This window comes from Cricetulus griseus, assembly GCF_003668045.3.
Source record: "Cricetulus griseus strain 17A/GY chromosome 1 unlocalized genomic scaffold, alternate assembly CriGri-PICRH-1.0 chr1_1, whole genome shotgun sequence".
Classification (NCBI taxonomy): domain Eukaryota; kingdom Metazoa; phylum Chordata; class Mammalia; order Rodentia; family Cricetidae; genus Cricetulus; species Cricetulus griseus.
Window position 1 is genome coordinate 245,218,194 of NW_023276807.1, and position 17,561 is coordinate 245,235,754.

The 17,561-nt window shown below is 37.6% G+C and overlaps 1 long non-coding RNA gene and 1 pseudogene across 1 annotated transcript; one reads left to right on the forward strand and one right to left on the reverse strand.

The window, feature by feature from the left end:
* Nucleotides 1-363: 363 nt before the first annotated feature.
* On the reverse strand, nt 364-5,442 carry LOC113833272. Its single transcript, XR_003480887.2, has 2 exons — nt 1,624-5,442; nt 364-936 (listed from the first exon to the last, which is right to left on the reverse strand). It is a non-coding gene; the product is annotated as an uncharacterized LOC113833272 (long non-coding RNA).
* Nucleotides 5,443-15,660: 10,218 nt separating this feature from the next.
* LOC113833254 lies at nt 15,661-17,076 on the forward strand (annotated as a pseudogene).
* The last annotated feature ends 485 nt before the right edge of the window (nt 17,077-17,561 follow it).

A 17,561-nucleotide genomic window follows, 5' to 3' on the forward strand; every position in this document is an offset into this window, starting at 1 on the left:
GAATGTGTCTTGAAAAGCTTCCAGTTATCGCCCTCCCCTCTTTCTGCCATTTCAGGTAGGAGATAGAACGAATGACTAGCATCTCCATCCAGGAGCTAATCATTTCATTCAAAGCTAATTTAATATTCCAGTTCTGCTCCACAAGTCTTTTCAAGTCTCTTTATATACAACCCTTTTCAAGATATTTATGTACAGACAAATACTGAAGTTAACAACAAAGTTTTCAGTTTCCTTTTTTTAGTCACCTTCTAACCCAAAACTTCTGTTCCTTAGAAATGCCTAAAGCATCGGAACATCAAAAAGACAATGACTTGGTACTTTCTATATAAATACTTACCTAGGGAAATCAGAAAGTAGTGGATGTCACTTTCAAAAATCCATACATTTTTATTTTGCAAAGTATTATGCAAGCACTTTACAGTAATATTGTACATATTTATTGAGTCATTTGACACATTTTAGAGAAAATGTAATATATTTAATTTCTTCATAACTGTAAAGGTTCATGTCAGCTTTCTAGTTTGTCAAGGTCAGTTATTTGATAAGTAGGGATCATTTCATCCATAAAAAATCTTGCTTTTGATAAATAATTCTCAGGTAATAATTGGTACTTCCAGTGATTTATAAAGACAGTCTGAGTGTGGGGTCAAAATAACCCTTCATTAAATCAAAGCAGTGTACCAGATGCTTAGAATAAGGATGATAATTAATCCATGGCCTTGTAAGAGAACAAAGGCTCATTTGAAGAAGGCATTTACATGCTGAAGTAATTTCTTTTGTTCTTGTTTTGTTTAGTTTCTGATGGTAATTGAATTCATTAGAGATTTGGACTCTCAGTAGATATCGTTGATTGTCTGGAAGGATATCAGCATTTGAGAAAGTCTTCCTGCATGTACCAGGAGAATCAATTTACTTGTACATTGAGATGAAGCTTATCTAAAATGAAATCATATTAAAAGTTGGCACTAAGTTCTATGTTGCTTTTGTATATTTGATTTTTCGAGACAACCATTAAAAGACATCTCCTTTGAAAGGCAAGAAAGAAAACATTCTATCAAGTTTGGATAAATGTAAGTAGGATGAAAACCAGTATTTCATTCACTGATTCTAATCCTTTTTGAAAATTTTTGTAAATTTTCCATGTTGTAATAAAAAGAAAAGTGCATTTCCAACATGTAAACAAATTTTTCTTCAAAATGTTTAATTTTTTTATGTTTTACTTATGTGTAAATGTGTCAGTTTTTAGAGCATATGTCCATGAATTCAGGTTCATGTAAAGGCCATAGGCCTCAAATACCTATGGAACTTGAGCTACAGGTAGTATGAGCTATCAGACATGGTTTCTCAAGATCTCTAATGTAAGAGCAGTTCATGGTCTTCATCACTGAACCATATCTATAGCTACCCACCTATGTCTTAACAAAGATTCCAGCAATTTTATTTACATGATTTCACTCTTGGCACACACACACACACACACACACACACACACACACACACACACACACAAATAAAAATAACAGCAAATGAAATAAAACTGTTTTGAAAAGAAACAGAAGAAAGTATGTTTTTCTTACATAACCAAAGCCATATAGATCAAACAAACAAACAACTAAAACTTACTGAAAGAATATGGCCTTAGGGAACAGAAGGATGGCTTGTGGGTTAAGAACAGTCATTGTAGAGGACATGAGTTTAGTTTCCAGCATTCATGTTTCTTCACACCTGTCTGTGACTCTGTTTTCAGGGAATCTGATGTCCTCCTCTAGACTCTGAAACCAAGAGACACGCATTCAGTGTACACACACACATGCAGAAAAATGCTCATTTACATTAAAAAGTTGTATAAAATAATTGAATATATATAATTTTAGCATGTGTATTATCAACTTCCTGAATCAGAATGGTATTAAACACATCAAATCTAAACTAACATTAATCTGTGACTTCAATGAATGTCATATTTCTATTTCTCAATTAATCCATGACTTCAATGAATGTCATATTTCTATTTCTCAAGTGACCACCATTATGTTATTTCAGATAAATATAGCAACCCATATTCCATATCAAGGAAAATTCTAAAAGTGTGGAAATGGCATTAGTAAAATTGCTGTGGTGAGTACAAGGATAAGGATAAGTGATAATTGTGTAAAGCATCTATGCTAATTCAAAAATATGACAGTAGGCAAATGGAAGAGGTTATTACTTTTTGTGTTGTTTTGTTTTTCCTTTTGGGAATGATAAAGTTTGGAAAATATTTCCTGGAATAAATTTTACTGCACATATGATACATTTATTTTTGGAGTATAATAAGTCAGAGTATTCAGAGCACTTGACATAGTTGAGAGTCCATTTTTCTCTGTTTTGTGGCTGCCTGTGAGTGGATAACCTCATGCTCACATGTACTCACATGAGTAGTGCTAATGGTACATAATGGGTTATACAATTAATTATTTCATTAAAATAGCAGGTCATGGAACATTTGTGAATCTGTTCATTGGGGAGAAATGGGTGGGAGTATATATGTTCATATTTTACTATATATGTGTGGAATTTTCAAAGAATAATTTCGGGGGGGTGAGACAGGGTTTCTCTGTGTAGCTTTGGAGCCTATCCTGGCACTCACTCTGGAGACCAGGCTGGCCTTGAACTCACAAGAGATCCACCTGCCTCTGCCTCCCGAGTGCTGGGATTAAAGGTGCATGCCAACAATGTCCAGCCACAAAGAATTTTTTAAAACATGAAAAAGAAAATATAACTGATACTCCATTTTACCCATTAAAATGATTGTCATCAAGAAAGAAAAAGCACTGTTTAAATATAGCATAATTTGTTAATCGCTTCTTTAGCTGAGGGGCATCTAGGTTGTATCCAGGTTCTCGCTATTTTAAATGCTGTGATGAACACAGTGGAGCAAATGTCCTTGTGGTATGCATCCTCTGAGTATATGCCCAAGAGTGCTATTGCTAAGCCTTGAGGTAGATTAACTCCCAATTTTCTGAGAAACCACCATATAGATTGCTAAAGTGACTCTACAATTTTGCACTCCCATCAGCAACCAAGAGTGTTCCCCTTACTCCACATCCTGTCCAGCATAAACTGTCATCAGTGTTTGTGATCTTGGCCATTCTGAAAGGTAGAAGGTGGTATCTCAGGTTCATTTTGATTTGCATTTCCCTGAAGGCTTAATGTCTTTTGGTCATTTGAGTTTCTTCTATAAAGGATTCTCATTTTTTAATTGGATTATTTGGTGTTTTGGTGTTTACTTTGAGTTCTTTTCCCATCATATAGGCTGCCATTTTGTCTTATTGACCATATCCTCTGTCTTACAGAAACTTCTCAGTTTCAGGGGGATCCATTTATTAATTGTTGCTCTCAGAGTCTGTGCTCCTGGTGTCATACTTAGAAATTATTCTCCTGTGCCACTGCCTTCATGTATATTTCCCACTTTCCCTTCTTTCAGGTTCATTGTACCTAGATTTATACTCAGGTCTTTGATACACTTGGACTTGAGTTTTGTCCATGGGGACAGATTTGGATCTATTTTCATTCTTCTACATGAAGATATCCAGTTATGCCACTACTGTTTGTTGAAGATGCTTTCTTCTTTCCATGGTAAAATTTTGGCTTTTTTGTCAAAAATCAGGTGTTCATGGGTATGTGGATTAATATCAGCATCTTTAATTAGATTCTATTGATCCATATGTCTATTTTTATACCAATACCAAGCTGGTTTTTTTTTCTGTATCTCTATAGTAGATCATGAAGTTAGGGATAGATAAAATAGAAAATAACCATCCTGAAGGAGGTAATCCAGACCCAGAAAGTCAAACAGTGTATGTCTTCACTCATAAGTAGATGTAAATCAAAGGATAACCAATCCAAAACCCCAGAGAAGCTAGGGAAAAGGGGACCATAAGATGGACACACATGGAAAACACCAAGAAGGGAAAATCATTATGGTCTCCTGGGTAAACTGGAAGGGCAGTTGAGTGGAGGAGATGGGGGATGGGAACATGAAAAATCAAGAACAACATTTTGGGTAGGGATGGAGGGAGAGATCGATGGAAGGTGTAACTCGATAGAGGAAGTCATTATGGTGCTTGAGAAATTCTCAGGAATCCACAAGGATTAACCCTGCTAACACTCCTAGACATAGTGGAAAGGCTGTTGGAATGTGTCTTTCCCTTTAATCAGATTAGTGACTACCTTGAATGTCATCATAGAACCTACATCCAGTAACTAATGGAAGCAGATGCAGTGTTCCACAGCCAAGCACTGGGTTGAACATCTGGAGTTCAGTTGAGGAGATGGAGGAGGGGTTACATGAACAAAGCAGGTCAAGAATATGATAGGGAAATCCACAGAGACAACTGGTTCAAGCTAGAGGGAGCTCATGGACTAAGGACTGACAGCTGAAGAACCTTCATGGGATCAAACCAGACCCTCTGACTATGGGTATCATTTATATGACTTTTTCTGTTGGGTGGCAGGCCATGGCACCAGGACCTATCCCAGGGTTATGAACTGGCTTTTGGGAGCACACTCCCCAAAGGAGTCCTTAGCCACACTGTGGAGAGGATAGAGAAATAGGAAGAGTGGGAGGCAGGGAAGTAAGTGAAGAGGAGGAGGGGGAACTCGGGTTGAACATGAAATAAAGTATAAATTGAAAAATATGAAAGAAAAAACAATGAACATTAATGATGATGTCAGAGAAAATGACCCCGTATTCACTACTGGTGAAACAATAAATTAGCATAGTATGGAAACAATTATGTAGATTTCTCAAATCACTAAAGTAGAACTTCTATCTATCTCAGCTATACCACTCCTGGGCATATATCCAAAAGACTTTAAATCCTACCCTGCACATCCATGTTTATTGTTGCATTAACTACAAGCAAGATAATTGAACTACCCTTCACTACCAAGACCAGATGAATAAGTAATAAAAATATGGTACATATGACCAATAGAAATTTATTTAAGTATGAGTGAAATTTACAGATAAATGGATAGATACGTAAAATATTACATTAAATGACTGAATGCTGAAGGACAAATAAACAGATTCTCTCTTATACATGAATCCTACCTTATACTATCTCTATGAATGTATATAGGCAGGGGTGACTGTTGAGTATAGACGATGAACCCAGAAAAAAATTGATTCTGAGAGCAGTAAACTGTTGTCAATGAGGGAAATTCAATGGGACACAAGTGACTTTAAAGACAAAAGGGGTAAGGGGTACAAAGTGGAGTCACAAAGGTGGGGAAAGGGAATGAGAATAGTTTTGTTTGAAAGTGCTACCATGGGCTGGGCATTGGTGGCACATGCCTTTAAGCCCAGCAGAGGCAAGCGGATCTCTATGAGTTCGAGGCCAGCCTGGTCTCCAGACTGAGTGCCAGGATAGGCTCGAAAGCTACACAGAGAAACCATGTCTCGAAAAACAAAAATAAAATAAAATAAAATAAAATGAAGACACAACCATGAAGGACTTAAAACATGAGGCAGTGAATGAGAACACTTGTCTCCATCAGAAGCATTCAGACTTGATTTCATTCCATGGCACCCACACAAAAATTCGGGCTTGCTTATGCAACCTTGTATTTTAATTGTATTGTATTGTAATTATCTAATGTGACATAAGCTAATTAAAAGATTAAAAACTATAACCTAAGAATTGTGTAAAAAAAAGAGGAAAATGTTAGATAGCCCAGAAAAAAGAACCGTCAGATTGAGGGGAAGGATATTGGGATTATTAATTTATTAATTTTATAATGAAAGGCAGGACCTCCCAAAAGAAGGGACAAAGAAGAGCCAAGCATCATTCTTCTGTTGGAAAGGACTACAGGGTCCTAAAGATACAGAAAGAACTTTGCACAAGCAGGTTATTTTTTTCATTTGGTGGCAGAAATACTTCATCTTGAATCTTTTTCAACAACTGCAAAAATCAATGTTATTTCTGATTATGTTACAATAATAGGAAGAAATACAAAAGAAATGTGGTGATGAATGTGAATGCTCCCATAAGCTCATGTATTTCAATGTTTGCTTCCTATTTGAAAGAACTGTTTCGGAAAGATTAGGTGGTTATCACTCCATTGGAGGAGGTGTGCCTCTGGGCTGGGATTTGAGGTTTCAAATTTCCACACCATTCCCAGTTACTGCCCCCTCCTCTCTGCCTTGTGCTGTAAAATAACATGTAAGCACTTAACTATTGCCCTGTGCCATGACTACCTACCAGTTGCCATGATACCAAGTATTGGGGTCATAGAATCTAACATTTGAAAGAGTAAGACCAAATAAACTTTCTTTTGTATGTTAACTGGATCCTGGTGTTTTATTACAGCCATAGAAAGGTAATTAAGACCACATATTTTATGGAGATTAATTGAAGCCTATATAAAATATTTAAGTGACTAACATAAAATAGACTTAAGAATGAAAGAAGTAATTAGGAGCTTAGGAAACATGATTTTGGTCCAAATATGGTCAAATTATAGTAAACTGATGACTAGTTAACTTTTACAGCATACTGCAGTTGGCTGTAGTAGACAAGTGTGTGAACTAAATACAACCCTTTTTCTTAAGCCATGAGACTAAAAAGAACAGTAAAAGATGGAACTAGTTAGAAATATATAATGTGAAAATAATTGATATGATTGACAACGAAGCTTGAATAAAGAAAGCATTGTAAAAAATAGAGTGAAAAACTCATCAGGGCAAGCACTGTGATGTTGAAGAACACATACACTGACATGAACTGACAAAAAGACTCTAGTGATGTTTTGGTAAGCATCACCTCAAACTTGATTGTTAAGTGATTGCAGTTAATGATATTAAACTATATATATATATATATATATATATATATTATTATATATTATAAACAGGATATTTGATCATATTACACTTTACAGTTCTACCTCTAGTCAAGACATTTCAGTTCTATCTCTGTTATTGAGGATGATATATATGTATATAGTTACATTTTTTGAAGTCATTTTCCTTGCTACATTTTTTTGGGAAGCTTCAGCCATTGTACAACTATTTTTCTGAGAATTACAGATTATAATTACCCACGTTTCTTATACCTATGAGATTAGTCAGACATAAATATTTGATCTTCAAACACTTCATACACCTGCAGAATATGACATTTAAATTTGTTTTAACATTAGTACTCCTTTGACATGAGACTTAATTGCTCCTGACAGCATTGAGCTATTCCCAAGTTTGTTGGGCACCAATGACACTCCTTCTGGAGTTCATTCTCTCCTTGGTTAATGGGCTCTTGGGGAAAGAACTGCCCCCCCACTGCTGACTTTGGACAGGCTGTCCTAGCTGAGCTTGCAGGAAATAAAATTTTAAAAAAAGACTGCTGAACCTTGTGAAGTCAGGGTAAGACAGCCTTTAGTTTTCCTGCTTCTGTGTTGGTCAGTTAGTTATTCTAGGCCTTAGCCAAAACTGGTTGACCCTATGCTGTTGTGAGACTTTGGGTGACTGTCCAGGTAGCCTGCTGTGTTACAATAAATCTTTTCGCCAAAAGGCATCCAAGCCCTACTGCCACGTGGGTGCTTTGCGCCAGCTGCCTGAGTTCTGCCCACCGAGTTAGGGCCCCAAATAATAAACAGAGACTTATATTAGGTACAAATGCTGCTTGGCCAAAGACTGACTAGGATTTCTCATCTGTTAGCTCAGTCTTAATTATCATAAACCTATATATTTTATAAGACTTATCTTATAGAGGCATTGGCACCCTTTCTTGCTGGTGGATCACATGGCAACTCCAGAGCAGAGACCAGGAGGAAGAGAGAAGGGGCCCACTTCCTTCTTGCCCTTGTTTATGAGTCTCCCTGCTATGTCACTTCCTTCGTGGATCACCACTTCTTTACTACATTTCCCAGAATCCTCCTTGACTCCTAGTCCCACCTAACTTGCTGACTCATTGGCCAAAGAGTTCTTTATTTATCATCCAGTAAACAAACACTTACACAGAAGCACTTCCCCCATCACTGCTGTTTCTGTTTTGCTTGCAACTTTGGAAGTTACAGGCTTTCTCTTCCTGCCTACTCTAGTATTGTTATCCTCCTTGTCAAGTCATGGATGAAGTTGAATATTAGAAAGTCACAATTATTGTCCTCTCTTCCTAGATAGAAATATAATATACAAGACTTAAACTTTCCAGTTTAGAACAACTTTGTAGTAATCTCTGTTATGCCTTATTTTTAGAAACAGTATTATTTTACATATCAACTCCCCGAACCCACACCCCTACCTACTCCCCAAGGATAGTCAGGCCTTCCAAGGGGGATCACCAAATCTGTCACATCATTTTGGGGAGTGCCTAGGCCCTGTTTCGTGTATCTGAGCTGCAATAGTATCCCTCCATAGGAAATGGACACCCAAAGTCCATTTGTGCACTAAGGATAAACAATGGCTCAACTGTTAGAGGTCCCATAGATTGCACTGGCCTCCTAGGTGACACCCACATTCAGAGTGCTTGGTCGGTTCAATGCTGGTTCCCCAGCTTTACTACTAAGGTCTCTGTGCTATTACTAGGTCAGGTCAACTGTTTCTTTGGATTTCTACAGCACATCCTTGGCTTCTTTGCTCATCCCTTCTCCCTCTCTGTAAATGGATTCCAGGAGTACAGCTCAGTGTTTAGCTGTGGATGTCTGCTTCTTCCATCAGCAACTGGATGAAGGCTCTAGGATGGCAAACAAGGTAGTCATCAATATCATTATAGGGGAAGGGAAACAAAGGCAGTCTCTTCACAACTGCCTATTTGGGGTCTTTTCTGTGGATTCCTGAACTTTTCCTTAGTGCCAGACCTCTCTATAAATGTATACTGGCTCCCTCTATCAAAACATCTCCTTTCTTGCTCTCCTCTATTGCTCCCGTCTCAGTCTTCCTGATCCCTCTTGTTCTCCTCTCCCCTCATCTCCCCCCTTCTCTTTTACCAGATTTCAGATCGATCCATATCTATCACCATGCAGGTGTTTGTTCGTAGTTGATATTTGCTATCATTGTGTATAGTTTTGTATCAAGCCTAAATCTTCTTTATACTAAAAGAAGAATTGTAATGAGATACTCACCACCACCAACAACAACAACAACACCCCCACCTACACCTGTAATGCTGTGTGTGCTCACAGGTTCAGGACATGATAAGGTAATTAAGTTTGGGGTCAGAGCTCTCTTTGGCTTCCTGCTAGTGTGGTGGAGAGCATCCACATGGTAGGGTCAGCATCTTGGAGCAGGAACCAGTGGCAGTCATCTGTTTCTTGTGTAAGTGCATTCTCCAGAAGTAAACTTCATTTAACCTGTACTGAGTCTACTGAATCTTGATTCCCTTATAATACTAATCAAATAATACTTCCAAATGGATGTAGAAGAATGTGAAAGAAAATATTTCATAGCAGAATATGTGTGCCATTTAGAATCTGAAAGCCCTGCCTTCAGGACCTGATTCTAGCATTTACCAGTTCTGTGGACTTACACATCAGAACCTTTGTTTTTTCAAAACTACTAAAATTTAGATTCATTTAGTGTGGTAGATTATATGATTGCTCAATGCTGATCAATGAAGTAATATTACAATGATTATATCTTCTTTTATATGCTTGTTTTCAGTATGAAATATATGTTCATATAAAATAAAAGGTAAATATATAGTTAATCATCTCAATATTTTTTTTCATTTGCAACTCCTAAAAGGACTTTTCTTTCCAAAACAGTGAAAATAATTATTGCTTTTCACATTGTTTATTTGGAAAGATATGTCAAATTCATAAAAATATATCAAAATATTTTCATCTTTGAATAAAATAGATATAATTCTCTTGAATTTGGCAGTACCATCATTACCTCTTCTTTTGGATCATAATATGCCTTAGGATTCTATTTAATTAAGTGATTTATGTGCAAAGGCTTTGCATGACTGCCACGTCATCTTTATTATCAAATTATGAAAAAATGAGCCCTAATTTATGACTTTTTATAAAATGAGCCTATATTATTCTGTTATAAATGTCATCATAATATGAATCTTATTTTTCCTTATAAAGCTAACTTAAAACCAGCATATATAACTTTGCAAAGACTATTATTTCAGTATATTGACAGGGCTGAAAATAATTTGACTATCTTTGAAATTTGAAATATTTTAAATGAGAAGAATATTGATGATTGTTGTTTACAGAGATGGAAAATAATGCACATGGTTTTGTTATTTGTTTTCAAATATTACCCTTGTCAGGTTGGCCCTTAAAAGTAGCTAACTTCTTCCATAACCAGCTGTGCATTGTAATGAAAATTTTAACAGACTTCTTTTGACTGGATAAGAAACATTTTGATTAAAAAGAACAGAGTAGAGGAAAATTTAGGCAGAAAATGTGCCTGAACTAAAGAATTTTTCCTTTCATTTTTATTAGTCACAAAGCAATCTTCCATGTTTAATTTACGGTTAAATATTATAAGGATACCTTTCAGTCTAGTGAGAAATCCTACAGTTTCAGTTGGCCATGTGACTGTAGTCTGGATGGCTGCTGTGCGGCAACTCCCTCCTATCAGAAGCAATTGTTGGATAACTTGAAATTCAGCCTCCACATCTGGAGTACATGCGGGTCAAGGATTGCAATCACCTCCTTTTTCTTTTAAGCAGTTGCTGAGCTTAAATGAATCCTTCTACACTTATAAAAATACCTCTTTTCTCAATGTAAAGACTGTGCAGACAGAATAATAAAATATCACAGCTTTAGTACCTACTCCTCAATTATTCTCAATTTTTCTTTCTACTTCACTCACTTTAGTACTTACAGAGAGTTAGTAAATTCAAACTGTGGATTAACCTTTGTAATTTCATTGAGGAATGCTGGCAATTTAACACTGAGATGCATAATACTCTACATTTTCACAAAGAGCTTGGTTTTAAATCTAACATCAATACACAAAATATAACAGCAGGATTATACCAATACACACATGCAGAACATTTTTCCTCCTCACAGATGAGGGCTCTCACAGTAGACAAGAACTCAAGGGGTATTTATGTCAGAACTCATCGCATTTTCAAAATTGGCTGTGCTCTGCACATAATTTCAGATTTCACTGCTCTCTGGCATTTGAGTCCATCTCTCCCCCACCCCAGATGTAAAACACTTGTCTATTCTCAGCACTTTATCAAGTTATTATTAAAAATTAATGAACCTATGAATTCTTGCACACTCTATTTGAACATCTTACCTAATTCTAATGTTTTGTTTGAGGTAGCACTCTCATAGGGATTACTTGATCCTCCCCTAAAAATCTGGGTAATTCCTTAAGAATTTGTTTTAAAATCTATTTATTTACTTTAAAGACAGAAGGTATTTTTCTTAACCCAAGGGAAAATGAATCTGACTCCTGCCTCAGTGATGAGCAACAAACACCTCATTTCCATTAGCATGCAGATATTTTTGGACTCACTACAAGCTACCAGCGTGGAGATCATTTATGGAAGTTTCTGCCTCTCTTCATGATTACAATTCTAGCACAGATATTCATAATTCTAAAATTGTAGAATGCCATTTTGGGGGCTTTGTCTTTGGTGCTATAAATTCTGAAGTTAAATTTTTCTCTAAGTGTGCATATTTTTGTTTTTGTTGTGGTATAAAACATAAGAAATTCTCCTTCATAAACAACAATTATAGGGGCATAGACAAAGATTGGCAGTGAAGTAAGGAGTCTCTGTACTATGGTTAGTATGATATGTCTGAATATTCAGTTTGATTTTTACATCTATGACACTTGTCATGTAGGAAAACTAGAGCATACTTTCTAGTGTATGGCAAGAACAGGACTGGGCATAGAATATGTTAGTGGAGGCCAAGATGATATTCAACACCAAAAGCTAGTGAAAATCTTCATTTAATGAATGATTTGGGGGTTGTTAGCGGTGGAATAGAATATTTGTTTAACTATGTAAAAATATGCTGCACCTCTTTTATGCTGCATTTGTTTAATTATGTAAACAATTAATTATGTGTGGCTGTTCCACCTTTTCTGCCTAAAACTCCTTTTTGGTCTAATAAAAAGCTGAATGGCTAATAGATAGGCAGTAGAGGGGTAGTTTGGTGAGCAGAAAGATTCAGTAAGAGGAATATCTAGGTTTAGGAGCGAATGAGGGAGAAAGAGAGGAGATGACAGGGTCCAACCAGCCAGGAAGCCACCAGCCATACAAAAGGAAGCAGAGAAGTAGGACATACAACACGAAAGAAAGATAAAGATCCTGGAGGCAAAACATAGATGAAAAGAAACAGGGTAATTTAAGCTAAAAACTTTTAGCCAGAAACAAACCTAAACTAAGACCAAGCATTCATAACTAATAATAAGACTCTGTGTCGGGATTTGGGCTCTGTTGGCCTGAAAAACTCTGCTTCATCTCCATGACCAAGTGGATTATTTCTCTCCATGCATAAACTATATTTCTTTATGCAACAGATTAATTTGTTTATCTATGGAGTATTCATGAAGCTAACAAAAATGGACAGGACTGACAGTATGTCAGTAGCATATTCCAAAGAGATTAATATTCCAACTTATTTTTTAAGCTATAATATTATTTATCAGTTCTTTGAGAATTTAACACATGCCCACCAAGTGTATTTTATAGCATTCACCCACCTCATCTCTCACTAATTCAATAACTCTCAACCTATGGGAGTCAAATATCCTTTTGGGCAAAAATGACCCTTTCCCAGGGGTACCCTGAGATAAACAGTAAACTGAGATATTTACCTTATAATTCATAGCAGTAACAAAATTAGATCTGTGTTGTATCAATTGATGGATATGGTTTACCATACCATGAGGATGGTTTACCATACCATGAGGAACTGTATTTAATGGTCACAGCATGAGTAAAGTTGAGAACCATCCCCAAATATATGTCCTCTTTTTTTTTCTAGGACCCAATGAGTCATTTTGTTTAGCCTATGTACTCCTGGGTATAGAGTCATCCCTGGGAGAGTGATCATTCTAACAGGGGTCAGACCCCAAAGGTAAATTGATTGTCCTTATTATTCCTCTTATCATATTAATAAGATATTCACATAGTTCAAATATACCAAGTAATAAATGTATATAATTTAAAAGTGTATTTTCATTTCACATGTTAAGTTTAATACCTTGTTAAAGCCTTAGATACTTAGATAATTTGTTTAATTTTAGATATCTGTAAGATTATGTCTCAAAAGACTTTATTATATCACTAATTGAATATTCAACTTTTAGTACTTAGCAAGGAAAAAAACATTTACTTTCTAACATTGCCCCAATAGTTATTTCATTTTTGACAATAATGTTATCCTTATGTCCTGATATAATTTTTATATTGACTGCTTTTGCAATGAAATTTTTTAAAGAGAATCTTCTATTTTATATATAATTTCTGCAATTACATTAATCAAAGATCCATGCACTGTGCTAAGACTGATTGTCCTTCTTATAGTGGGTAAAACATCTCCTAGCATTTGTCACATGTTAGAGATTATTTTAGGCATAATAGATTCAGTAGAGAGCAAAATAAAAACAAATCACTAAAACTAACCCTCTCCATGAGGAGCTTACTTCCTCATATGTTCAATAGCTACAAGTAATCCCAAGACTCAGGAGATAGGCAGATAGATATCTGTTAGTTCAAGGCCACAATGAGCTACATGAAATTGATCCAGTCTAAAAGAGAAACAGCTTACACAAAGGTGATCTCAGCACTTGGGATCTCATGACTTTAATCCCAGTACTGTGGAAGTATAAAAGGAAGAATCAAATGGACTCATGTGGAGGTTTAGCTTCCAGAGAGGGAGATGAAATTTTCTTTTAGTATTAATGGAACTAGCAGGATCATCCTTTCATCAAGAGGCAGAGGTAAGAGCAGTGGCTGGCTACTCCAATTCTCTGATCTTCACCATGAAGCTTGAACCCCAATATCTGTCACTGAGTTTTACTTTTCATGTCACAAGAAAACATGGAAAATAACCAGTTTTTCCCTCTTTAATAATTATCTTCAGGTTTAATTTAAAAATTAAGTGCAATGTGATAGTTTGGTCTATGAAGTTTGGTTTGTCTTTGCTTTGTATTTCAGTAGCTGTGTGTGTGTGTGTGTGTGTGTGTGTGTGTGTGTGTGTGTGTGTGTGTGTGTGTGTGTGTGTGTCACATGTCCTGTGCAAAGGAAGGCTTAGAGAATCATATATGGATAGAAGTAGAACTCATGGATGGAAAGACTTAACTATAGGAAACATAAGCCAGGCCACTAGTCTGTGAAAGTAGGGGGTTTTTGGTTTATATAGACAGGTACCTGATAAAGGATCATTTGTTGCAATAAGTCATGGCATTATTTTCTTTTACTAAAGAACATATTATTATTTCTTTGGAGAGTAAGGGTCATTTTGTTTGTAGTCGATGCTACCAAGAGCAGGACTAAAACTAGAGGCAATTGTCAGAGACACAATGGATACAGATTTCTACTTTTCACTATTGTTCACTGTAGCATAGCCAATGGCTTACCTACTCCCAACTTCTCTAGGATCTCTCCCCTTGATTTTTAGAACAGATCCAGGTGGTTATATATTGTTTATTATCTAATAAATCTTGTCTGGAAATCAGAATGCAAAGCTAGCCACAGCAATAGAATCAGGGCAGTGGTGGCACACACCTTTAATCCTAGGACTCAGGATAGAGGCAGATGGATCTCTGAGTTCAAAGCCTTCCTGGTCTAGATGAGAGTGAATTAGTCTAAAAGAGAAACAGAGCTCATGCTTTAATCCCAACACTAGAGAGAATGTAAGGAGCTCAGTGAAGTCTCAGAGAGTAGTCTGAGATTTGGTGACTATCAGTGCAGTCTGGAGGTGCAATCTGAGGTTCAGTAGATTTCCTCTTTGACCTGAGCATTGGTAGAGGTGGGAACACTCTGGTAGCTTGCCATCTTTGTTTCTCTGATCTTCAGATTGAATTCCAATATCTGTCTCCGTGTTTATATTGTCTTATACTACAGATTACTCCAGTACAGATGCTGGTGGGAGTTTCTTCTCATCAATTATAGTCATGAAAAAAATTAATTCATGGAAGGAGTGTTTAAAGAGCTTTTGAAATCACATCCTATATTCACGATCTTTCCCACTTTTTATCTGGTCAAGTAGATTTTCCCTCTTTATGAATTTATACAGTCATTCCACATTCTTCTCAGGATACAAGGAAAAAAACAACTGTATGCTGACTGTGTGGTCTTTAACTTGAATGTGGAATATTTCTCTATTCCTAGAATGCATATACTTATATAATACTATAATATATACATTATATATGTGTTTATACATATATATGAAGCTATGGCACTAAAATAATAATTAAATAAATTATTTATATAAACCTTAAACAAGTCTATAACATTTATGCATGCATTTTAGATCATGTAAGTTTATTTACACTGATTTCACTATTCATACTTTAAATAATTTCATAAGTTATATTGTCTAACTGGGAGACTGAATCTGAAGGATCAAGTGCGGAGGGTATAAATGGATGGAGTGAAGTCTCATTGGAGCCTGGCAGAATGCTGAGGCTACAAAATTTCTGGTTCCATGGGGTGTGCCATGGAGGTGAATCTGAGCTGAATGGACCGGTGCTTCATGCACATTTTCACCAAGAAATCGCCAACTAACCGGACTCTTTTTACCTATGAAGGCAACAGCAGTGCCATGCACGTGACTTGCACCAGGGAGGGAGGCCTGGGGGAGCTGATGGAGGAGTTCAACAGCAGAAAGGTGATGTACCTCGAGCGGTACAATTTCAGCCTGCCCAAATTTGTCCTCATTAACTGAACAGGCAAGGATGTAAATGATGGGCAAAAGGGAGCATGCTCCAATCAAGTAACACCATGGCCAATTTCCTGAAGGGTACCCATGTGCCTGCCAATGCACTGCCGGGGAGGATGTGGAGCCTGAGTGTTAGTATTCAGGTATCTGTACCAGCCCGTCCTTGGGGTTCTGACAGGATAGGCTCTAAGATGTAGCCACTAAGAGCACCACCTGTGCCTATTCACTGTACCATTTTAAAAGAGCGAGCTCTGCCCACCTTCCATCCTCTCTCTCTCTCTCTCTCCTCTCTCTCTCTGTCCCTATTTCTCCTGCTGCTACTATCCCTTGAAGCCATTCTCCCCTTTATTTCCCCCTTTAATGATCCCTTTCCCTAATCAAAAAATAAAAAAAAAAAGTCTGCTTGAACCACGTCACATGGAGTCTTCCTCTCAAGCGCTGATTTTGTTAAATTACACTGAGTGCATAGTGGAGAAGGGGTAAAACTGAGAAGGAAGAGGAAAACTGCCAACTGGGAGAGAAGTGACAGGTTGAAAGGGAGCCTCAACAGTTGCAGAAGTGTGGTTGTGAGCAAGAGCTGGTGGAGGTTGCCAGCTGTGAGCAGAGCAACCAGGAAGAGCACAGATCAGCTAGACCCCCTAGGACAGGGGAGCAGGATAAAGAAGTGTTTTAAGAGGCAGATGGGAATGGGAGTCTGCTGGGCAGCAGGCCTCACACCCATGAGAGCTTTACAAACAGAAGGAAAGCCTTTCTCCAACACCTCTGTCTCCAGCTCTCAGTCAGACAATCTGTTTCCTATTTCTGTAGAAGCAGCTCACTCAACCACAAGTCTCCAATGGCAGAGGGCCAACTCCCACTGTCTCAAGGCCCAGAATGGGTGTCTGAAAGAAGCCAGCCCCTCGCACTGTGTCTTCATCCCAGACGAAAGAATCCACAATTGAGGAACCCCCAAAGCAGGGCACCCTCTATAAGGAGCCTCTACTGGTACAGCGTCAACTGACTGACTCTATATACATTTTAAACTATACACAGGGTCAGGGCCTCAGTGGGCCAGGGCTACCAGAACTACCAGGCAGCTGACTATACAAAGATACCCTTTGACCCTGAGAAAGTGATCACGAGCATCAGGCGATTGATGAAGGCTGGTGGCCTGTCTGTGGGCCTAATGGCCATTTTGGCATGTTTCCTGCTAATTAAGTGGAACTCACAGAGTAAGACTGAGACCTGTCTTCCTTCTCCACTGGAAGTGGCTCAATAGTGAAGAGGCCTAAGAGTTCATGTTTGGCACTCTTGCAGGACTAGAACATCAGTGAGAACAAGGCTGCCTCTGCCTCGAGTGGTCTGTTACCCCACATGTACCAGTATCCCACTGTTCCTCTAAATGCTTACCAGAGCCTCCAGAACCTCCTACCACCTGACCCACTGGGAATGACATTTTGAGACATGCTTAACCTGTGGTCATCCCCTGGGTGACCTCTGTTCAAGGACAGCAGCACCGACAAGTTGGGGTCAGATCAGGGGTATCTGGAGGCCACATCTGCATATGCCTTTCTTTTTCTGTGTGGCTAAGGGGTGATAGCTGCAGCTCTTTAGAGAGGCCCTTGGGAATCATGAAGTTAAGAGAACTGCTTTGTAACCAGAATTAATAGATGACCTAGAGACTGAGATTGGTGTTCAAGCTCAAGATCAGGCAAAGCAGT